General features: G+C 35.7%; 1 protein-coding gene and 1 long non-coding RNA gene across 4 annotated transcripts in view; one reads left to right on the forward strand and one right to left on the reverse strand.

The window, feature by feature from the left end:
* pcdh9 (protocadherin 9) overlaps positions 1 to 9,698 on the reverse strand; it is a 267,663-nt gene extending 257,965 nt beyond the window's left edge. For 2 of the 3 annotated variants that reach the window (XM_026256297.1, XM_026256295.1), the window contains exon 1: positions 316 to 944. The gene's annotated coding sequence lies outside the window, so the exon portion shown is untranslated. Of the gene's footprint in view, positions 1 to 315; positions 945 to 9,357; positions 9,447 to 9,544 lie in introns of those variants that run through there. The other variant, XM_026256296.1, reaches the window with a different exon arrangement.
* Positions 1,095 to 25,159, forward strand: LOC113090550 (uncharacterized). Its single transcript, XR_003287170.1, has 6 exons — positions 1,095 to 1,139; positions 1,890 to 2,052; positions 2,804 to 2,870; positions 17,116 to 17,213; positions 23,985 to 24,084; positions 24,802 to 25,159. It is a non-coding gene; the product is annotated as an uncharacterized LOC113090550 (long non-coding RNA).
* Positions 25,160 to 26,000: the final 841 nt, after the last annotated feature.

Raw genomic sequence — 26,000 nt, forward strand, 5'->3', positions numbered from 1 at the left:
TCAAATGCATTCAAACACCGCTGCATCCTGCTTTTCACTGTAATTATTTCCCTGTGCATACACAGAGAGGCTCTAGATAAAATAATGCAGCTAGTCAAGCACTCAGAATCATCTTTCAAGACATTTCACATAAAATGTCACTAATGTCATCTCCTTCAATCTTAAACATCATGCATTTGGCACTTAATGTCATTATTATTTTATTGTGATTAAATAGCATATGCACGAGAACTAACAGTGTTTTAAACAAGACAGTACATAAATTCTGCATGCAAACCTGTTTGGGTGTATGAATGCATGCATGCGTTTTCTTACCACGGTTCACTGTGAGCTCGTTCATACAGAGGTTACCAATTCGCGTACATAGTAACAAATCCGTTCGACCAGTCAGAAAAATGATCTGCCTCCAGCATAATATGAGGGTATCCGTATTGATCACTGCTTTGAGGACTATTTAAGTGAATACTTGAGTATTTTAGTCGTGAAAAAATAAATAAATAAATAAAAATCCAATTCAAAGCACAAGCTGGTTTTGGGGGGAAATGTTGATTTAACAGCACTCAATCAGACAATTTTTATGAACTTTCCCCCGTAGATCAGCTTGCGGTCGGGGACGCGCGGAATGCGGTGGTCGGTGATGAATCAGGTGATCCACGCGCGCGTCAACGGTCCCGTACGGTCATTCCGCATTACCGGAGGAACCCTTATGAATCGCACCTGTTCTGCTCAAATATCAACATAAACTATCCAATCAGAGAAAAATAGTAAAGTTCAAATGCGATCGGATCATTCCCCTCTCAGTCCTCAGTCAGAAAGAAAATCCACGGCTTCTGTCCCGGTCTCTTGTGCGTGATTCGTCGCGCACACCTGAATGAGAAAAAGTCCAAACAGCGGGATGTGTTGGGATGCTTATCCTCGCTCTCTCCTCTTCCCCAGACTGAATTTCTCGCACTAACTCTGAGTATGCCCACAGGGGAACGCCCCCTCGGCTGCTGATTGGCCCGTCTCTTCATTAACGTCGTTGTGAGGGGAGGGGGAATAATCTGATTGGTTAGAATTAACGTCACTCACGCGCGCTGCTGAGACTGAGCGAAATGCCTCAGAAAGACTCTGCGGGCTGCGGGATGAGGACGCTCGATGTACGGTTCAATTTCACCTCATTAACGCATAAGATCATTTCATGTATCATTTCATGTATCTGTTTACAGCATTTTGGTGTCAAATAATCCAAACACAAATCGAAAATGTTCTGTCACTTGTGACCGACAGTTATTTGGAGTATTAAAGAGTGCGGCATCCAATAAGCGTTTCAAAACAGATAAAGTCTGCTGGGTTGATTCAAACGATAAGTGTATAGTCTACTTAAACCTATGCTTGTGTCAGGTATTAAGTAAGTTAGGTAGGAATGTTAGCTTCACCGTTTAAGCGTGTATAACCTAATCGTTAATACGGAACCATATTTGAATTGTATCAAGTTAGTTTTGATGAACTATAAACCATCATGTGGCAATATATTGTACCACTTGTGTCATCAGTAGCATTACATTTTACAGCATTAAACAGATTTCATAGGCTCGAATAGGTTGGTATATTAACATAAACAGCAAACATACGTTGGCACAAACAGTTTGAAACTGTAAAATATAATAACCAAAATGCTTCCTATAGCTAATGCTCAATCACTGGGTGGCTGTGTGGTTTTTACAGCAAAATTCTGTATATGAAGAAACGTCTCGATGAAAATGTATAAATTGTGAATTTCACCATTGTGATTACGTAGCAGTGATTTCATTTTTTTTTTTTTCTGTTAGAAAGGATAACTAGGTTTAAATATGTTTAATACAAACTATATGCACCGATCTAAAATCTTCTGATCTATTTTATTCCAGGTTTGTTAGACATCCTGGATGTCTGAAAAGAGATGGGCATCGGAGCGTGTTGAGTTGTGCTGCGGTGAACAGCACCATCTAGAGGCGAACACGAGACACATGCGCTTATCTCTCATCTCATACACTGAGCTGAAGTGGGACGACACTCCTGTCGAGGTTCCAGGTGTGTGTGTGTGTGTGTGTGTGTGTGTGTGAGCGAGAGCGAGAGAGAGAGAGAGCTAGCGCAAAAGCTTTGTTAGGTCAAAGAGGGAGGGACTGAAGTGCCAGTCAGGTTCTTGGAAATTATTATCTGCTTTTTTTTCCACTGACATATCAAGGGATGGAAAGATTAAAACGAATAAAGGGAGATACAGGAGTAAAGAAGGTATTTTTGGCTGGCTGACAACCTGGGCCAATCTATCATTCCTCAAACTCAAGAACTGTGACTCAAGAATAAAGGCAGTCAGTAAACAGATGTACATCATACATAATTATTAAAAATATGGATTTAACCCAATCCCTACCCCTAAACCTAACCCTACCCATAATTTATTCATAAAATCAGTGGGAAATTATAGCTGATTAACAAGAGTGTAGAAGCACCTAACCCTGACTTTGAGCTTAAAACAGATATTTCCTCAAAAGTTCTATCTGAATTCTGATTGGTTGATTGGAATGTTGTTCCAAGATCAACAAGGTTGTTGATCCAGGAACATGCTGCACTTGGTGAAATCAGGCTCACCACTGTATTATATTCCTACATTAGCATTTTCCCATCAAATATATTGAATATTTTTATTAATGAGAACAGTTGTAAAAAACTGTATTAGTTTATCACAATATAACAGTTATACGTATAAATATTTCACGTGTTGGTTGCATGTTTTTTCCTTTCTCTTAGTGAAACATTTTGTGATGTTGTGTGTTCTTTCCAGTTCTTTTGTGACATCATCTTACAGGAAGTGACATCAATTTGGAAGGAAACCAACAACACAAATACCAGTGAGTATTAGCGATGGATTTGCATTGTCATTCCTTCTTGTTTGATTAAGTTTTAGAACTGTGCACGATACTATGGACGATTCAAAATTAACTTCAAGTTGACACTCTCGTATAAACAAAGTCCAATCCTTCAATGGCTAACTCTGGTTTGTTAATTTTCTTGTTATTAAACTAATATATCATACACAAGGCCAGAGAGTACGAGGTAGATATTACATTAGCTATTAAGTTTTGCTTTTCCACTGCAATAATTTGTGAGTCCCGTAAGAGCTGAGCTTTGATTATCAAATCGACATGTTCCTGTTTCTTTTCTGCATTGTTTTAATTTTTTTTGTCTCGTATGAATAATGCACACAAGCTCATGTCTATGATGCTGGACTGTTGATAGGATATGTAAAGGATTATCGCAGACCTGACAACCTTTCAATTGCATATTGATGGAATAATATTATAGCAGCGAGACCATGAATTATAAAAGACAAAACATAAAATGTATTGATAAAGCATCCTGCCTCTATCGAGCCAGTTTAGCCACAGATAAAGTGTTAAAGTGTAATTCTTTCATGAAATCCTCTATGATTACAGATGAGCCCTAAGGTCAACAGACAAAGCCACATATTGAAAGATATTGACATATTTGAGCAGTTCCTTCATGAACAGGTCACTTCCTTAAAGTCACTTCCTTAAAGAGATTGAGCTTTCTTCTTCCCCGAAGCTTTACGATTCAATGCATTTAGCTCAAGTGTTCTTCAGAGTCCAAATGAAAAAGGACCACATTGCTTTTGTATTACAAGAACTAATATACAAACACCTTGTTGACTCTCTAGATGCCAGATAGACCTGAACTTTCACAGTCCCTCCATCTTAAATCAAAATACCTTTCTTACATACAGTTACATGTGAATGTTGGACTGTTTTTGCTGTTTGCAAAATGTAATTTTTGTGATTGTTGATGCATTTGTACAACGGCTTGTGATTTGTAACACTGCTGCTCTTTGGAAAATATACTTTTTGCAAACAAGTCCAACAACACCACTGAATAAAAATAGATGTTTACAGATATTAAGAATTATTTTAAATGGGTATTTGACACTTGAATTCTCTGAATTTTGCTTTAATCCATTTAACACACATCTGCCAAAAAAAACAAGTGCAAACGTCTACTAATTAAATTTACATTCAACATGAATTGAATGGAGTATGCTCTCAGTTTTCAACATTTAAGGGTCTTTCGCTTCCATTCGCAAGACCTGGTGAATTTAAATATGGGCTTTCTGTGAACTCTGCAAAAAGACCCAAAGCAGCAAAGCTCTGTGAACCAAGTACATTTACAGAAAAGCTTCAGTCACTGTAAGTCTGAACTGTAAAAAGATAACCCAAATAGAAGAGCAGCTCTCTTAACTGCAATAAACTGTAAAACATCTAAGTGGATCTTAAAAGCAACTGGGTGATTTCGCAAGCAAATCTTCTTTGAGTTTCATCTTGTTCACGTGTGTTACAGTTGGCGGCTAATTTTGGTGCCACGTCTGCCATTCAGGGAGAGCGTGGATATGGAGGCATTTGAGAAAACGTGTCTCGCACATGCATAAATAAACATTCGCACTTGCACACATGTGCGCTGATGACTGTGGCTGTTTGGCTCTGGCCAGATGATGGTTCGGTCCAGCTCTCTGAACTGCTCTCCTCCACTACATACTGGCTGCAAGCCTGGCCTATCTACCTCTCGCTGTGTGTGTGTCTGTGGGAGTGTGTGAAAAGGAGAGATAGGGCGAGAGAGCCGATCTCTGGGGTTCCAGACACTCCTGCTATCTTTAGGCACAATCTGGGCCGGTGCAGGATTGGACAGAGCAGGCCAGAGAGTGATAAATGTTCACCAGTGGCCCATGTGGCACTGCCAAGAGATGAGTTTACATCACAGTCTCATTACAACTCAGAGACAAGGTTACTGGGACAACAAAGCAGCATCCAAAACACAATGATGGCGTCCAAATATCACTGAACCGAGCGTGATGGAATCTAAAGGAAGTCAGATCTGGCGAGAGCCTTAATCCCAGTAGACGTTGAGAAGGACACAATATTCAGATCTGTGCTCAGTTGATAAGGTTTTTTTTTTCTTTTTACAATAATGATTACATTTGATTCCTCCCATCGTACATAGGTGATTACATTCTTGAAAACAGCATTACAGGAAGGCATTAATGTTGTGACAACGTGGCTGTTGTGTGCCATTTTCTTGTGCTTTCTAGAAAGTGAGAAGTTGACAATATCATGCCTGTGGGACGTAATGAGAGCTGTGAAGTTTTAATGATAAAACTGTTAAAGGGATAGTTCACACAGAAATACAAATTCTCTCATCATTTACTCAACGTTGTGTCATTCAAAATCTGTATACCTTACTTTCTTCCATTACAGTAGCATACAAGATATATAGATTAAGTTGGAAGTAGTGCCCATGGCAAAAAAACTAGTCCAATTAACTCCAAAAGCCATTTGTTAGCTTTATGTATGTAAAAATTATTATACTATTATATATAATATTATGTATTATATTGAAGCTATAATATATATATATATATATATATATATATATATATATATATATATATATATATATATATATATATATATATATATATATATCTCAAACACACTACTACAAAAAAAGTAAAAAAAAGAAAAGAAAAAGACAAAAACAAAATACATATACATACATACATACAATAATATAATTCCTGCTACTGAAAGTTTATTTGGTTATCTCTGGATAAATATAATGTTATGAAACTGGAATGAGATATTTAGTGGATAATGACTTTAGAAAATTTAGGACTATAAAAATAGATTTTATGGACATAGTTTACAAACCTTTTTTTTTTTTAGGTCTGTGGTCTCTATGAACTTTTGTCATTTTGAAGATTTCTTTTTTTCTCTGTGTTTCAATGGAAAAATAACAGCATATACACACTCAACAAAACAAAATGAAACAAAGCTGTCAAAGTGGTTATACTTTCCGGTAAAGTGTGTATTTACTGTACCTTAAAGATAGATATTATTACCAAAAAAATATACATATTAGTACATATGTGTACATATACCACATTTTAAAAGGGTAGCCCCAGAGTCAGCTTTCGTACATTCTTTTTATTTATTTTCTTGAGAGTGTAGAGTTTATTTATTTATTTATTTTGTGGAATATTTCTTTTGCAGCTATTCTGCAGTGAGCACAATTTAATCTAAGGGAGGTTATTTGAACTGTATATTACTGAAACACATCAGCAAAAATGTGATGTCACGAGTTAGCGTCTGGCGTGTCCTTATGTGTTTTCCTGAAAGTGAAAAGTTGACAAAATCATGCCCACGGGACCTAGTGAGAGCGGTGAAGTTAAAGAACTTCCATACATTTTTCTTTATTTTATTTTATTTTATGTGTGTGTGTGTGTGTGTTTGTGTGTGTGTGTGTGTGTGTGTGTGTGTTATGCAGCAGCCCCAAACTTGAGCCAGGCTTAATATCTGAATATCATTGCATTAGAAAATAAATACATAATTAAATCAATCAATCAATCAAAAACAAGTGCCATTTGCAAGTGCATTTTTCATTTTTGAATAACATATCTATTTTTTTATTGCAAACCTAATCAGTTTCTTTTTTAGATTCTTTCTTTCTTTCTTTCTTTGTTGGACATGTAGTTATGTTAAGTTATTCAAATACCAGTTTATTATTTTGTACAGAAGCAATGACATTCATAATTTCTCTAATGTGGCTGCAGTGTCCAAATGGTTTCTGGGGCCACTGAATCTCAGCAATAGTTTCAGCTTTTGCAGTGGCATTACTTTGACATTTTCACATACAGTATATGTGGACATTTCCCTTTTGTTTCTCTGATTCAAAGTGAAGTCCTGTGTATGTGGGTCATGGGTCATCGGCTGAGATCTAAAGTGTCTATGAATAACAGGAAATGATGAGGAGACAGAAATGGAGGGGAAATGTAGAGAAGGAAGGAGAGGAGATGGAAATAACAATAATCTTTACACTTCCAAATGGAGTTTCATCCCCTGCTTGCTAAGCCAGTGTCAGCGCCGCAGCCCGTGGGGAGCACAGCAGTGTGTATTAATTACAATTCTGATGCACGCTTATTGAAATCACACAAAATTAAAATTCTTCCATTTCAATTTGCTTCCTGAGAAGGAAATGTCAGCAGACAATGGCTTTTTCCCCCGACTTCGGGGAAACGTGCTTTATTTATTAATTTTTTTCTCCATTTCGAGCTCCTCGTGACATTTGTTAATGTGAGTGTATGTTTCACATTTTTACAATTTTATAATCGGCAGGCTGCAGAGCAGATTGGAGCAGCTGGCAGTTGGAGAGAGAGATAAAACTCTGATTAGCCCAGAGTGAGTCACATGAGATCTGCTCGTGTGTGTGTGTGTGTGTGCACATGTATATATAGACACATTCACCGGGAATGAATTAACGGCAGGCGCTGGACTCGCCAGTCTCTCAGTGTCCCCTGTCTGCCTGTGAGCCTGATGGACTGCTGTCTCCGTGTTTAATCACAATGCCCAGAGGCTTTTAGTTTAACATACATCGAGAACTTACACTAATCAAACTCAATTGACTCACACCAGCGACTAAAAAGACCAGCTAACACCAGTATGGTTTATCCTGGTAAATGCTGGACCAGTGATGGCTGATGTTGATATTGCAATGCACAACTTTTATAATTTTATAAGACTGACAGCTGAAGGTCTGGAATCCATGGCAGCTTTCATTGGCCAAGGCCCGCCCATGAGGCCATTTGACCTCATGTCAAACAACCAATCACAGTTTGGTTTGTTTCAGTGTCACGTTTCAGGGCCTGGAAATCTGCATAATAACAGAGCATTGTGTAAAACTCTCAGATGTATTTTCAAGATTCTATGCCAAAAACCAGCGTTTAGCTGATCCTGATAAGCGCTTGTCGTCACAATTATTGACTTGACTGCACTGACATTGGATGATAACTGAACTGAACTGGATGATGACACTGTTTTCTCCATAGCTACTTTTTAGATTAGATTAAACTACAAATTGATTAAACTTTAAACAGATATTGAACAGAACAGAAATAAAAAATAAACTGATTTCAGCTAATTAATGACTGTTGTCTTTTCAGCAGAATTTAATTCTGTTTGCATCACTTAATTATTATTTTCATGTTTATCTGTGTAATATCATCTGTCTATTATCATCATGCATTAAGCATTTTCATATTAAATAAACCTGCTTACTGGCTTAAATGGTTATAACTTGAATGTGAACTATAGCATCAACTTCCAAACTGTAAATTCGGGAGAAAATCTGGGTGAAATCTGTGTAGGGAATGGTACTGATAGTAGGTGTTTTTTTTTTTTGTTTGTTTTTTTTTCTTTTTTAAGATACACTGTAAGAAATGTCAAAAAGACAATGGTAAAAGGATGTAAAAATGCTACAGTAAAAACTTGTAAATTGTTAGCATTTAGTTTCCTTACTACTTGCACTGAATAAATTTAATAGATTTCATCTGTAATTTTCAGGGGAGCGTGGAGCACAAACTAACGCAGGGTTTGTTGTGGTTTAAATATTGCCACACATTATCCAAACTACGCTATTTATTGGTTGCCATGTCAACACTATATAGAAAAAAAGTGTGCCAAAATATACAAATCTTTTGAAGATAATTCTGAATATTTATTTTACCATACTAAAGTACATTTTTTGGCTTTATTTTTTTTTATCTCAGTTTTAAGTATTCATTTAAAATAAGCCAAAACCTGTTATTATTTGAATCTCCAATCTGCTATTGGTCAGATTAGATGAGTTTTTTAATGCTTCGCTAACTAGTAGAAGACAGTAACCAATTTTAAAATTCCAGTTGGATAGAGGGGAAACATTGTAACACTGTGGTAAAATGTGCCCTGCTACATTAAACTATTCTGGGGCCGTACCAAGCAAAAATTTCACAGATTTAGTGTATATGCTTGGATTGTTTTATTTTTAACCATTATTATTATTTACAGTGTCGTTAAAAGGATAATGCACTCAAAGGGAATGTTGGTTACTCAACATGCTGCCAAATATATCTGCTTTATTTTCTTTGGAAGAAAGTCAGTGAGGTTTGAGTAAATGATAACAGAATGTATTCTCTCTCTTTCTCTCTTTGAGTGAACCGTGTTGGGAAACCATTTTCAAAACACAACATCTGCTGGTGACAAGTAGTGCTGCTCTTTTCAGAGACATCGGAATAAATGCTTATTACAAAAATGTTCACAACAAGCAGCACATATGACACAGCTTCCTTGTGCATGTGTTACACACTCTGTGACAAGAAGTCCAATTATTTTAGTCCAATGTGACATTCTGATTTATCTCAAAAGGTAAACGTCTGCCTCTACACCCACTTTACAGTAGATGCACCCGGACATACAGCAGTAGTAGTAAAAAACTGAAAGCATAGATCGTTGTGCTTACCAATTCACAGAAACCCTCTCAGACAAGTGCTGCACAGATGTGCCGCTTTGACCCTCGGTTATTGCTCTCAAAGTGTCTGTAATTCATGCCTGTGATGGAGAAAAGACATTTTCATTCCTTTCAAACACCCTTAAATTGTAGGCATGTCATTTGGTCAGCGGATGAGCTTGATAAACAGAATACAAACCATTTGTAGTCTGACAAGACAAGTATTTTGCCTTTGGAAAAATAAGACCGAATGGTACACTTATCACTTTGCCACTGGTGCCTGTGGAGTAAGAATATATCAGAAAAAAAAAAGGCTGCGGTGAGAATTCTTTCACTCAGCCATGTTGTCTTTAGTTTCCAACAAGGGACTTAGACAAGGAACTTTGTGTCTCATTTTGGTTGTTTCTTTCTGTTCCTGTTCTCCTTGCTTGTTTAGTTCCTCTAACCTGGTTTCTGTTCAGTCGTGATTTGTTTCCATGTTTTTTTATTATTTGTATTATTATTTGCAGCTTTCACTCATTTATTGGTCTCCTTATTTATACTCCCTGTTCTGTTCAGTCCTTTGCCGGTTATTGTTTCACTGTTTGCTACGATTTGTGTTGTGTTGTGGCTCCTGGATTCCTTGATTGCCCTCTGTGGATGTTTTATTAAAAACTGTTTCTTTAATTAGCACAGCACCATTACAACAGGGTGCTATATGGTGCTTCTTTTCATTAAAGAATCTTGAAACAATCTTAAAGTTGATATATATAGTAGTAATGGCTGCTGAAAATTCAGATTTGCATCACATGAAAAAAAAAATACATTTTAGGATTTATAACAAATAGAATACAGTTATTTCAAATTGCTAAATATTATTATAATAATATTACTGTTTTACTGTATTTTTGATTAACTAAATGCAGCCTTGGTGAGCGAAAAATAATTTCTCTGTTGGGCACAACAACAAATTTTGTTGGCACTTTAATTTTACGGTTTGTTACATGTACTTACTATTATAATAACAATAAATTATACATCATACCATGCAAATTACCATAAGTCAAACCCTAACCATATAGTAAGTACATGTAGTTAATTAATATTACGCAGTACTTAAATGCAGAATGACACTGTAACAAGGACACCTTGAAATAAAGTGTAATCTTTTTTTGTTTGTTTGTTTTTCAGTTGAATTTGTTATTTATTTGATTGTTTATACTTGCTTATTTTTTGTATTTATGGTTTAAAATATGCAAATTATTAGGCAGAAAAAGGACGCTATATGGTGGGCATCAAAAGTAACAGTAAAGACATTTAAATTGTAATTATAATGACATTTATAATTCAAATAAATGCTTTTCTGAACTTTATATCAAAGAATTCTAAAACAAAACAATGCATTACCGTTTCTACAAAATTATTAAGCATCACAACTGTTTTAAACACTATAATTATAAAAAAAAAATATTGAGCAGCAGATCAGTATATTAGAATGATTTCTGAAGATCATGTGACACTGAAGACTGGAGCAATAATGCTGAAAATACAGCTTTGCATTACAGGAATAAATTACTATTTAAAATATATTTAAATATAAAACATGTTGTTTTAAATTGTGAAATATTATTATAATATCACTGTTTTTCACCAAATAAATGCTGGCTCAGTGAGCATAAAATAACTGTTCCACAACTAATTTGGTTAACACTTAATACTGTAAATCCAGTCAAACACGCAGCTGTGTTTTTCACATTTGTGATTCAAACCATGCAAATGTTAAGTCAAAAACAGGACTCTATGGGCTTTGAGGTTTATGGGTGAAACATATAATCTGCTCATCTCTCTCCCTGTCTCTCGCTATCTGGTTCTGTCGCTCTCTAATAAAGACAACTATCTATCAACCCTCCCCTGCCTCAGCCAGACTCCAGGAAGTGACATCATCGACACAAGACAGATGGTCCCATTAGATAAGAGAGGCCTGGGTGGCATCACAGCTGGATGGGAGTTATCAACAAGGCATTTGTCAACAGAACATCTGAATGACCTATTTACTTTCAGCGAGAGCTGTAGATTTAAGGCCAGACAGTGTGGAGGGGTTGAGAGCCATGAAGTCGTGGTGTTAGACAAGGCCGTAACCATGTCTTGAACACCGAACAAGCTAAATGTGATAAAGGCCCTGAGTGTAATAGCTTTTGGTCCTAAATGTGGTAAAGGCTCCGAATGCAATAACTTTTAGCACAATCGTTTGTGCAGTCAAGGTGATGCTCAGATGTTGTCATGGTTACAATCGGCAAGGACTTCATTTTACTCAGTGCTTTGTACTAAGAAAAACATAGAATTAAAAAAAATGGCATTATCCATAGTCCTATTAAGCAAATAATTATGTTAATTCGTATACGGTATGTTTGCATGCATGTACACATCTTGAGTGTTTGAACTTGAATAGTATAAGGGAATACTTCACCCCGAATAGTAATTTTGTCATTGTTTACTCACCATTATTTTATTTCAAACCTTTCATAAATGAATGTACAAAGAAAAAAGGGTTTGAAACAACATGAGGGCAAGTTTTTGGTTGAATTATATAGAAGTATGGAAGATTGTTTCTGCCACTGAATAATAAAACATTTTATCACACAATTTTGAAAAAAAATAATAATAATAATAAATCAGAAATATGTGATAAAAAGTTATAAAGTTAGAATTTCAAGATATAAATTCGCAATTGTGTTACAGTTCTTAAAAAAAATAAATAATAATAATTAAAATGTGAGATATAAACTTACAATTGCACGAAAATGTCAGAATTGTACGATTTTTTTCCCTCAGAATTTGATGTGAAAAGAAGAAAAAATTTTGAGACGAACTCACAATTTAAAAAAAAAAATACAGAATTGTGAGATATAAATTCACAATTACCTTTTTTTTAGTTTTATGTATTCATTAATTTATGTATTTATTTGATCCTAAGGTGGGAATGGGCTTCCATACAGTAGACCATGAAAGTTAATTGGGCTGGAGTAAAGGCTCTTGAAAATTCAACTTCGCCATAGTAGGAATAAATGACATTTTAAAATATAATCTAATAGAAAACAGTTCTTTTAAATTGTAATATTTTATACTTTTCTTTTTTTTTTTTTTACTTTATTTCATTAAATTAGCACAGTGTTGGAGAGCCTAAGATATTTTTACAATTTTTTTTGTTTTGTTTTGTTTTTACCACGGAAGCTTTCTAGTGATGTGTTGGATGTTGCAGGGCTTGTTTGTGGGTTTGTAATGTGGGGCAAGTGTTTGAAGGCCTGGACAGCATCATGTGCTCTGGAGGGCACGCGCTAACTTTTAAAGAAGTTATTTTATGCAGCAGGGTTATCTATTCACCCTCATCGTCTTAGCTCCGCTGTTATTTCAAAGGTAAAGGTCTCCGTACATAAATAGTCTATTGAGTGCTGTGATTGACACCCTGCTGGATCAATACAGATATCCTTGGCACACCGGACAAACAAAGACTTGAGATATCCTCTCTCACTCTCACTCTAACTCTCTCTTACTCACTCTGTTTCTCCATCTCTGCTTATTTCCTCGCCTTGACTTTCTATCTTTCTCTCCCCTGTATCTTTTTCACAATTTCTTCACTCGCAGTCTCTCTATTTCTTGCCTCTCTCTCTCTCTCTCTCTCTCTGACGCTCACATATCATGTTCAGGACGTGCACTGCTAAAGGTCAAACATTCTCGGCTCATTTGTTTTGCCACAGCCCAAAAAAAGATATCTGCTGTGTTCTCTGAGATGATGAGGGTAGTGTGGATCCCGAGCAAGGGCGCCAGATTGATACCAAGACTGAGATGATGAAGAAACTGACAGGGGAAGAAGGAGAGGAGGGGAATGAGGAAGCTATTACCTGAGACAGAGATTAGGAGAGGAATTCTAAAGATAAAAAAATGAGGGTAGATGAGAAGAAGCTGATTTAATCCAAAATCAAACTAAGTTCTGTTCACTTTCTTATTGTGAACAATCCCTGCATGTTATGCTAAATATATAGTGTTGCATTATTGCAATTTAAAGCAACTATTTTCTGTTTTAATATTGAATTGTAAAGCCAGAAAAGTGAGATATAAACTTGCACTTGTACGAAAATGTCAGAATTGTAAGTTGTTTTTTCTCAGAATATCCTCAGAATGAACTACAATTCCCATGAAGCATTGTGAAGGACATATAGATGAACCGAAAACTATGGAGAAATATTTAGTATAAAATTGTGTTAACTCTATTAAAAAAAGGATTTTGTTCACTGCAAAATTTGCATATTGATTGATTGTATATATATATATATATATTTTTTTTTTTTTTCTGCTATTTTCTTACTACAACTCATATTTATAATGTAGATTTTGACAGCTAATTAGGCTGTCGAACATGAATATTTGAATAAATAATGCAAACAGATGGCTTTAACAAAAGCATGGACCATCAACCTCAGAGCTAGAAGGTCTGTCTTTAATGGTTTTGAATTTATTGTTAACAATCTATTTCCACATAGAGAAAATTAATGTTAAAGTTTTTAAAAACTTTTTAAAGTTATTAAAGTTTTTTACTCCCAGAACCCAAATGTTGTGCTCTATTCTGTTCTAAACATCCATACAAAATGTATTTTGAATTCTCACAAAATAAGTCTTTTGTATAAATATTGCTAATATTACATCATATCATAGCAGATGTTTCATGAGTTCCTGATATTTTATTTTATTTTTTCAAAACTTAAATACTATGAATAAAATACAACGTATATGCTGCCTTTGACATCCCAGTGCTAGAGTGGAGGAGTTTAAAGATATAGTTCACCAAAAATTGTCATTACCTCATGTTGTCAACCTATACGACTTTCTTTCTTCTGTGGGAAATGAAAGGAGATATTTTGAGTGTTTTTTTGTACATACAAAGGGAGTCAATGGTTCCCAAAACACAGCAGCCAACTTTCGATTTCACTCTTTCTCTTGTTCTTCTTAGGTCACAAATAAACATGAAGGACAAGGCTGAATAATAAATGGGCCACTTCTTAGCCTTTTGAGAAAAGAGCTTCTGACATGACCTGATCCTATTTGCTGTCGTCTCTCTCTCTCTCTCTCGCCATCTCTGACAGACTCACTTAAACTTCCTTTGTAAATCTTTTGATTAAATTTTGCAGTTCTTCGTGATGTGATGATTTAAGAGAGAAAGAGCCAATTCCTGAAGCGAGGGGATGCCATTGGCCCTGTGCGAGCACCAGTCCAGCGGAGTAAACCTTTTAAAGCACAGCTTAAATCTAAGAGGGTCACGGGTCAGCCATTGCACCCGTAATGTTACATTAAGCTTTTCCACACTGGAGCGTGTTAAAAGTTTGCACTATCCACTTAAAGCTTTTTCCCCGAGTATGGTGAAACTTGTGCTGCAGAATTGCAAATAATTGGTAGGATGGAGAAGAAAGGCAATGATATAGCCGCATGTTTTATTCTGTTTGTTTAGCTTGTCGGAAACCGGGAACAAAAAAAACACTAACAAGAGAATAAGTGCTGCATAGATGTAAATTCGAGAAAATGGGAACTTAACTGAGGGGTGGGGGAAGAAAAGATGAAAGATATGCAGGACAGACTCCCTCAACACGCTCTAAATGTACATAATGATCCTCTCTCACACAAGCACGTGCAATTATCCCGCTGAGGTGGTACGAGCTTTCTGATGGCTATTTTGACAGTTAAATGACTACAGTGTTATTGTAGCGATTTAGGGTCGGTGCTCTTGAATGTCTTCTGCTAGAGGTATATAAACTCCCGTTTCCTCTCTAGATGGCGTAAAGTGCTGTACTGCCCGATCGGGTTTCTGCTAACGAGAGGTAAAGTAAACGACAATGAGAGTGAGTGAAACCACAGTGTTGATGTAGAAATGTGAGAGCCTTCTGTGGGGGTGAGCTGCAGAATGAAGGATATTAATATACAAAGCAGCTGCTCATAGTTTTGACCTGGTGTTTTCTTAAGTGGCGGCAGCACGTGTGTGAAACCTGAAGTCACATACATTGCAAGGATCTCCCTATTTCTTTACAATCGTGAAGGCAAAAAAGTGGTGAGGGTGGTTTGGTTACCACCCAATAATGGCTGGTGAAAGTCCCTGCTGCGATATAGAAACTGTGTGTGAAATTAGTTACAGGCACAGACTTATTTTATATTGCTCAAAAAACTCCACAGATTTCTGAAAAGTATAATCAAGTCACTCTGTCCGAATTGTTATTTGTATTGGTCCTTGATATTAATATTTGGTACTATATTGTGCCCTAACCAGGTTGCACTGGGTGATCCAGAAATAGTGAACCCTCACTGGCCCAAAATCCCACTCCGCCTATCTGTATATTAAACCAAATATCCAATATCTTTTGATTGGCTGTCATTGTGTCACACCATGCAGCACTTTCACTTTCCTTGTGGTCCTGTTTTTACAATTTTTATAATTACCTTATTAAATGTAGCTTTAAATGTTTTTGTAAATGTTGTATCTTAAATTTTTTATATTTTTAGACTGTCCAACCAAAAAAAAACCTACCTTTATAGGTCGTTTGTGCAAGCACTTTATTATTGTGCAAGCACTGGGGAAGTTGTGGCCTGATGGTTAGAGATTTGGACTGGTACTCCAAAGGTTGCAGGTTCAAGTCTTAGACCGGCAGGAATTGTAGGTGGGGGGAGTGAATGTACAGCGCTATCTCCACCTTCAATGCCACGACTGAAGTGCCCTTGAGCAAGACACCGAACCCCAACTACTCCCCTGGCGCCGCAGCATAAATGGCTGCCCACTACCCTGGGTGTGTGTGTGTGTGTGTGTGCAATTAGCATGGGATAGTTGCAGAGCATGAATTCTGAGTATGGGTCACCATACTTGGCTGTATGTCATGACACTTATTACGACCTATATTTACATTTTAAAGTTTAGTGCCCTCTAGCGGGTGCAAAAACAACCATTAACAATCAAAATTTTAACAATAATAACAATGTCATTAACAATAAAAATTTTACTAGGTGGCTAATTTACATGAATTTGTATGAACGACCACATATAACCCTGCCCCTAAACCATTTACATTTACAGTGCATATACATTTGATGAGCATATGATTACATTTTGTCGTGTAACACCCAAATGATGAAGCAGATAAAAGAGTACAACGTATTAATAATAAAGCGTCCTGTTGTGGATAGTGGGGCAATTGTAGCATTCGCTCTGATAGGTTGTATTTCAGAAATTTGGACAAACGACCTATTACTTGTATTTTTATGTAAAATACTTTTAATGAATCTTACTGTATACTCAGAAGTATATACTTTCTGTCACCATTGTATGACTGTATTTTAATTTTGAATTGCTTGTGTATTTCTGGAGCTCTATTACAGCAGTTTTTTTTTCTCTGTAACCCATGTTATGCAATGACCGGCCTTGTGACCTAAGTAGTCAATGTACCATATCTTACCTTCTCAAATGTTTTGATTGATGCAAACACAATTAAACCTGGATTTAGGCTCTTTCTGATAGACATGTGGAGGAGGAGAGCAGGTGTAACTTTTATGGCGTCTGCATTTCCATGAGTCTTATGTAAACAGTGATAAACAAAGGACAAAAAGAATCAGAGTTAATCATTGGCGTTGAGTTTGTTGTGCACATGACAGGTCACATTTGCCAAATATAAGTTTATTATACAGACAGGTGACAAATCAGCGAGGAGCTGCGCTGTGTCTGGAAAATGTCAACTGGTGTTTTCTCTTTTTTCCACGCAGAACGAAGGTGAAGGACAACATGCCGCCATCTGTTTGCAGCTTAGGCCCAGAGAACACATGGCTACAGGTGTGCGGCAAGGACAGCAAGTGACACAAAGGTTGGACAGCTCAGTATTTGTCTTCTTATCGCCCTCATTTTATATCTCCACAATGGCTCATCTCTCTTAATCACTTTCAAAAACCTGACCATTCTCCATTGCACTTCACTGCGTTTAAGTCGTGATAACCCGGGTGTCAAGCAAATGTCCAGAATGCTTTATCACCGCTGTCATGGTTTTCCAATATTACCCACCACACTTAAATCAATCGCAATCTTTAGAGGCGAAGAGGAAAAACATCAGGTATAGTGTTATTATGCTCTCCGCAGCGGCAAGCATAAACCTGAAGCCAATCTCCATTACAAACTGAGCTGAAGGAAGTAGAGCAGAACGATGAACGAGACATGGGCGAGAAAGAGAAAGAAGGAGAGAGACAGCCACAATATGAGAAGATTTGTGCTAATATATGGGCAGATACTTACACAGGCGCATACATACACCCTAAAAATGAAAAGTCTGGCCTGCAGTACGGGTGGGTATGACCAAAAACGTATATCATGATATTAGACATTTTATTTCACAGTAGCGGTATATATCACAGTATAGTTATTTTCACTTCTAGGATAATCAAGAGAAACTGTCTGTACCGGAGGCGCTCATGTGGAACCTAGTTTAAGCCGTAGGCTGCAGTGTTTTGCTTGGTGTCTGGTTTTTAAAATCACACCAATGATATACCGCAGTGAAAGTGGTGTAGCAGAATCAGCTGAGACGCATTTCTACAATGAATATGATCATATCTGAAAGTGAGAATGCTTATGTGTGTAGAGACAGAAAGAGGGACATACATTATGGATATATAGCAAGAGAGATAGACATCCATGAATGAATGTGAGGAAATACAGTGAAAAAATGGGCAATGAGAAGTTTGAATGTTCTCTGCACGGGTGTGATCCTGTAGAAGTCCATTTCCACCACAGAAGAAAAAAATAATAATGTATCGGTAAATTATATAATGACATAACCTGCAATAATTGTTAAATAAATAAATTAATAAAAAAAAAAACTTTAAAATGACATAAAATACTATGAAAAGTCATCATTATGACACTAGACATTGACAAAAAGTCAAAATGATAAGTAATAATTATAAAAGTCAAAATTTTAATTAGAATCATTTATTTATTTATTTATTTATTTGTTTATTTATTTAAAAGAGACAATGAACAGTCAAAGACTTAGCTACAGACCTCAATTTAATCTACTGTCCCTGCAAGAGAGTATCAAAACGCATTACATAACAAAAACATCAATATAATAGCATGTACAATAACCCTCCCAATAAAAATCCCCCAAATAAAAACTAAAATACAAGTTACTCTCAAAATATACCCTATAAATACAACAAAACATTACTGTATAATACAAATTCTACAAAATCAAGACCCCCGAAGTTGCAAAACCATTTCCAAAACACAAGAATATTGATCTTATTCCATATTTTCAAATTACTGAAGAAAAAAAAAAAAAACATTGAAAATAAAAAGTTAAAATTCGTACTTGAGTCATAATTATCATCTTTGTCAGAATTGTGATGCGGTGCTGGTGATTATGCTCATTGAATATAGTTTTAAATTACCTGAAGTGTGACTGGCCTGTCGTGCTCCAGTGAGGGCACAGGGTTCGACCAGTGGCTGGAATGTATGTCATTTCTAAGAGCTCATACACCACAATGAGGTTTGCTACAGACTTTTTATTTTCACAAAGAAGCCACAAATGGATATACACAAGAACCACTATTAAGCATCCAGTCAATTAAATGGAAATCTTTATGGTTTGATGTTATGTTTCATTCACTAACAGTACAATATCTTGTCTTCTGCTCAAAGTCTGTTTAGGCCAGTGCTGTTTACAGTATCTACTATTTCCAAACTGAACATTCACACTGAATCACAGATGATTCTAGATCCTATTTAAGGGGGCTTTAGCCTCCATCTTTAATCACAGTCCTCCAGAGTAAACCTGTGATTTCATTTTAAGGACACTCAGATGCATGCTCCACTTCTATCATTCACCCACAGATCATTTTTTCCCACTTAATAAAATGTAGCCACATGTGTTTGTGATATATACAAAAAGCACAGAAGCACAGCAACTCATAGTACCAAAGCCCCCCTAATGCTCTAATGGCTTATGCCATGAATATCCCCTATAATCATTGAAAACCATATAATCACTCCTTCAGTGATTATTCCTGAAATGTATATTTCATTGCATGCAACGTATTAGTTCTGGAAGGATTAGATTTTTTCAGACTTTAATGGTTTGAGAAATATAAAAAAAAAATGACTGAATATACAGTACACTCATTTCCTATCTCTATTTGGCTTTATAATATGTTGTATTGGTTGAATGTGTATTATAAATAAGGATGAATTAGATTTTGAGACACTTTATTGGATGTTTGAGTAATAGAATGGAAAAAACACATTGATTGTTTGTTTTGTTTTCCTCCTTTGACTTGAGCAAGCTCTTGTTTCACTATAAATCCTCACACACTCCCGAAACTAAAGTCACAGCTGCCTGCCCTGTCTAGTCGTGTTTTTTTAATTGTCAGTCATACTCGCCAGCATTCGTGGCGTTGGCTACCAGCCCAACACTTCGTCCTGTCCTCTATGCCGCCTGCCAACTGTTCCCCTCAGGGTAACGAGAAGAACAAAAACACATTGCCGCGCAAAAAGACAAACCGCACACCTCTGTGTCTGACACAAATGTAAATGTTACATGGTATTATGGCTGCCCCAATATAACTGTCCAAGGCCACTTTTTGCGTTGTGCTCGTGAATATGGGTGAATCTCACCTGATGCTGTTTATTTGGACTCGTTAAGCCTACACTCTTAAAATAAAGGTTACTATGAAGAACCTTGAACATCCATGGAACCTTTTAAATGCAGAAAAGGTTCTTTATAGTTGAAAAAGGTTTTTTAGATTTTTTAAATGTTCTTCAGAATGGTTTTTTGAGGAACTGTTCACTGAAAGGTTTTTTTGGGAACCAAAAATGGTTCTTCTAGTGTAGTATAACTATTACTATTGCACATACCCTGAGTTAATGATTTGAACTCACCTTAACTTAAGTCACTTTTTTCCCTAACCAACTTACAGCTTGGCACAGCTGTTAATTTCACATCTAAAATGCACCAACTACCTAAACATATCTCATATCTTCTTCCATAACGCTAGCAAAGGTTGTCACTCAATAAACACACTTTGTCACTCAAAGAAAAAAGAAGACTTAAAAATAACTAACTGCAGGTTACATTACACAGTGTTTTCTTTTGTAAAATTTCCTTACAAGGTAAGAATGACACTCTCTACTGTTTAGAAATGACAGCATATGTTGAGAGCCCCATATTTGCATTACAGTATAAAATAATTCCTAAGGTGCCCTCTCTTATGTACAGTAGTTTTTTTTTTTTTTTTTTTTTTTTTTTTTTTTTACACTCACTAGGACCCATTTCTCTTTTTCAAAACTTCACACAGTGAGCACAGCTGTGTGCTAACTGTGGATCATTTATCATTTTGTCACAAATGCATTCAGTGACTACATCTTTCACATTACATGAATTGTTTTCTCACTTAGACACTACGGCCACCAACACTCTGTGTACCTACATGCCAATTAGCATGTTTACATCCTCCCTTTCAAAACTGTTAAACTTAATTTCACAACCTAACATAATACGTAACTGAATAAGATAGCAATTTGTTGCATTTCTACAGTAATAGCATACTGAGATGTATTCCAGATCTTAAAAAATGAAGAACTGTCAAAAGATGTAGTTAAACAACTCAACATGCAAAATGGGACACCTTAGGAATAATTTTGTACAGTAATGTAAATATGGGTCATGTAACATAGTGTTTGTATGTCATGGTTTTATAAGTGACAAAGTGTCTTTGTTGGTTGACAAGTCTTGCTAGTGTTATGGGAGAATGACTTGATTTGAGACATGCATGAGTAGTTTTTTTTTTTTTTTTTTTTTACTGAATTTTGAATGTGAAATTAACTGCTTGTTGAAGGAGAACTGTGCACTGCGCAGTTTGCTTTTCCAAATGACCAGACCTACACTTTTTGTTGCAAAGCTAAAAACAAACTAAAAGTGCTTGCCATATCTAGAGATATTTCTTTACCTATGATGATAATAACAATAACAATGAAATAAATATTTAAAAACAGAATAAAGAAAAAACGTAAAAGAAAAGAAAAAATAAATAGTTAGTAAATGTGAATTTTTGAAGTAGAAAGTATGAGTATACTTTAAAAAATATATATATTTTCTTGTACTCCATACTCCATTAAACTTTTTATTTACAACTTTGAAAAACATTTTTAAAGACCCTAGCAATCACATAGCAACACTATGGCAAGTTTTGCTTGTGAAAAATATTAAATGGTTCTACTCCAATTTATATATATATATATATATATATATATATATATATATATATATATATATATATATATATATATATATATGAAAAAACAACAACATGAGAGACAAACAGAAGGAAGGAGCTTTATATATCTGGCATGTTTATTCAGCACTTTGCAGACTGTGCTGGAAACTGTCAGACTGGATTTGCATATTCTTCCTTATCTGTAGAGCTGAGTTTATTTGGTTGATAAGCTTCCTCCTTAGTGTGTTATTTATCAAGACTGCCATATGCAGTTAGTCAAAACACACCTGTCAGATGTGTCAGGTGTTCCACGGGCCTGCCTGAAGAAGGCAGGTGATTGGTGGAGTACAGAATAAACAGAAAGACGCAGATACAGTGTTTCTGAATTTCACAAGGTTGCTTTGGTTTACGACACACACCGAAGATGGGCGTGTGAACCGGAGCAATATTTACATATGTACAAAAAGCATAATTGGATCATTTGTGCTGCATGTCACAGACCTGAATGAGAATGAGGTTTAGCAAATACAGTGCTTTATGAATCGGTAAGCACTTGTATAAGGAGTCACACAGATATCTTCACATCTTACACCTTCATTCTAGGGTAAATACACAGGTGCAGAAAAAGTGTCCCAGTGTGAGCCAGACTATCACTGAGAGAAGAGTAAATTAAACTGTTCATCAATATAACTGCATTATGTGAACAGGTCAAAAACATTTATGTCATATTTTGCCAAAAAAAAAAAAAAATAATAATTACAGTTTGTTTAAAGAAGCTAAAGGAATAGTCTGTAAGTAGGTTTACATATGAAAAGCATTTGCCACTGATGATTCAAATGCGAGTTTTGAGTGTAGCACTTGTTGTTTGTCACTTCTCCTATCACAAATGCAGACATGGTTTTATGTTTATGCGGCACAATATGCAACGCAACGTGTAAAAAGACAGTATTAGTCATTATAATCAGTAATGTATGATCAAATGTTCCCACTGGATGAAACAACTGCCTCGTTTGTAATGGGTTTTATTGTTTTTGTCCTGTCAACAAAACAATAATAACATTTTTATCAGACGCTTGAAACATTTGGCCAATCACAACGCACTGGATAGCTGGCCAATCAGAGAACACCTCACTTTTCAGAACAACTAGTTTGTAAAAATCAATGCGTTTCAGAAGGTGGGGCATAGAGGAGAAACAATAATGCACATTATGTGGAAAATAATGTGTTTTTTTAACCTTAAACCACATAAACACATATTACACCAAATAATGTTATTTTTAGCAACACCATATGACCCCTTTAAGAAGCAAATTTTCTAACACATTAAGACTATTTTTCAGGATATCTTGAACAAACCTTATTTCATTTTATTTAAACAAACCACAAAAAAGAGCCTTTTTGAATTTGAAGATCAGGGTACATGTACATTATCTTCTTTTTATCTTCTGGGCATTACTAAATGAAGAAAAAAAACATTATGTTCAAAAGTTTCAAATGGCTCTTAATGCATGGTTTTTCCTTCTGAAGCATCATTGAGCGTTTTGAACCTTGTGTGATAGATTCAAATTTAAATGTCAAATTCTACAGTCACTTTCGGAAAAGGTTCAAATATGCAGAAGATGCTGGAAAACCAAAAAATGTGCAGGAGCAGATGGATTTTTCCTGCTCAGGAACAATGCAGGACTCATGAACAACTATCACAATATAGAAAACAGTTGTGGAACGTCCAGGAAACAACACACAGTATTAAGATTCTGTTGAACAGGGACATTTTTTATTAATTTAGTCATTATGTTTTTCTTGTGGAGTACATATCTATTATGTGAAATGACATGTGAAGGACAGTGCTAAACAAAAAATAACATGCAATTTTCAGAGCTCTCTTATTTTGTTACAAATATTCAAATATTTGCATATTCTGCAAAGGGTATATATACATGGTACAATGTTTCCATTATTAAATTTAATTCTGAAACATCTTTAACATTGCTCACAGCTTTTGCTGTGTTTAATTGAGCTTGCTGGAATCTCAAGGCCACCAGTGACATTTAATCCAGTCATTGTGTAATCTTGATGAAGCACGCTAGATTTGATACTGTGAATTAAGACAGGAACAATGCTCCTTTACTACGTTACAACCATCCACACTGACACTAGTGATCGAATAGAGGAAATATGAGAAAACGATTCTCAAACAGACACATAAAGAAAAGTTTTATCATAACAATTAAGCTTTCTCCTTTCAGTGTCACCTGTGTGTCAGCAAAAGATCAGGCGAAGAAATCCATTCTTTCAGTCTGTCAAAACCTCTAAAGTCGTCAGGAAAATATGTGCCAATGCAGCATTGCTGATGGAATTTTTTTTTTTTTTTGCAGATGAGCAAATGCAGTACATTGATACATTGTATTTGCATTCTGGTGTTCTTCTGGACTCTCAAGATGTCGTCTTGGCACTTGGCTCGTCTCCATACTACAGGTAACTGCTCTTACATAAATAACTGCGCTTAAATGGAAGGCACTTAAAACATTTGCTGAAAACATAAGTGTTAATGCAAATGCATATAAACAATGCATGCTATTTAGATACAAAACCATAGAAGGTCACAAAACAGGTTGTACTGAGAGTGCATGCAAACACAAAGACATAGTCATTATCTTATATCCTGCTTGAATAAACATAATGTTTCTGCATTGAGATAAAACTCATACTGTAGATACATATTTTAATTAGTAGCTTATGTCTGAGTTATACAATTGAGAAATTAAGTTAACAATGAACTGAAATGCTTCTGTTCGGTGTAATTGCTACAATTGTCCACATACCATAATATTTCAGTACACATAAATCTTTTTCACTGAAGAGTAACTTAATGCCATTATCTTGCAGTATATTTATTTACTAGTTAATAATTTTGTCCGTTTTTTAGTGGTATACAACCAAACCTTTTTTTGTTGTTGTTGTTGTTAATGCTTAATATTTTTAGATATTTATAATATATCTGTATATGTAAAAAATAAAATACAAATATATATATATATATATATATATATATATATATATATATATATATATATATATATATATTATTATTATCATTTTTTTATGGCATCATTATTAAATTCAATATCATCAATTAAAATGTAGCCAATATAACCTGGCCTCATGAGATGATCCAGTGCACTTCATGTCCAGATCTCTCATGGAGCAGTGGGAGGAGACCTGAAGAGACTCTTCAGAGATTGTCCAGTCAGCCTCTAAGCTTTAGAGTCCGTCTTCAGAGCATCTGTCTGCAGAAGAGCTGAGATGAAAGGCAGCACCAGTGACAGCATTCAGGCCTGAGAAGCACTGCTGTGTGCCAACACAAGCTGCGGCCGGAGTAATGGAAGGTCAGAAGTCACAAAGTCAGCTTTGCTACACTGATCTTGGTTCACATACACCCACTGGATTACCTGTATTAAAGATACATGTAACACACCTTTCAGACACAATTGTAGGCCATAGATATTGTAACAATATGATGACATAGTTGTTCACTAGCTTAACTAGCTGGTCAAAGGCTTCAGAAATTACTATATAATAACTATACAATAATGAATAAATAAATAATATATATATATATATATATATATATATATATATATATATATATATATATATATATATATATATATATATATATATATATATATATTTGCCATCACTATTAAATAAAGGCTGTCAATTGAAGTACAGCATATGGATTCTGTGCATTTTTGTCGATCACTTTATAACTGAAGTTTGCATTAGGTTTTTTGCTAAATTGAGAGATCGGCGGACCTAGTCCTCATTTGATTTTTTATGTGAAAAATAAGAGGTCAGCATGTGCTCCAAAAACACCTAGGGGCCTATTTTAACGGAAAAAACGGTTGCGCGCCCGGGCGCAGGGTCTAAACGGGTTGTCCCTTATCTCTTAGCGAGTAATTAGTGTTTTTTTTGGGCGCAACATGCAATAAACCAATCAGAGTCTCATCTTCCATTCCCTTTAAGAGCCAGTAGCGCTCGTGCCATGACGGATTTGCTACTTAAACGGCGGAATGTATTTATTTATTTATTTAGCCTACAAACAATTATTATGCATGGCAATCCTTTAATTTTTTATATTTGGCATGTTTGTGTGCTGCTGTGTGTCCCTGTGTTTAATAAGCAGCGTGTACGCTCTTTAAATAACAAAGAAAAAACATTGCACCAGACTTTAGACCAGGTTTGAGTTAGTCTATGGTGCAGTCTATTTTCAGCTCCTTAAAATAGCATTCCGCTAGCAATGTGCTTGAACACACCTCTTTTTTAAAGCAGCACGCCCATTGGCGCAAAAAATGAGCGCAAACGCATTTGCTAATTAAACGACGTGGCGC

This window comes from Carassius auratus, chromosome 6, assembly GCF_003368295.1.
Source record: "Carassius auratus strain Wakin chromosome 6, ASM336829v1, whole genome shotgun sequence".
Lineage (NCBI taxonomy): Eukaryota > Metazoa > Chordata > Actinopteri > Cypriniformes > Cyprinidae > Carassius > Carassius auratus.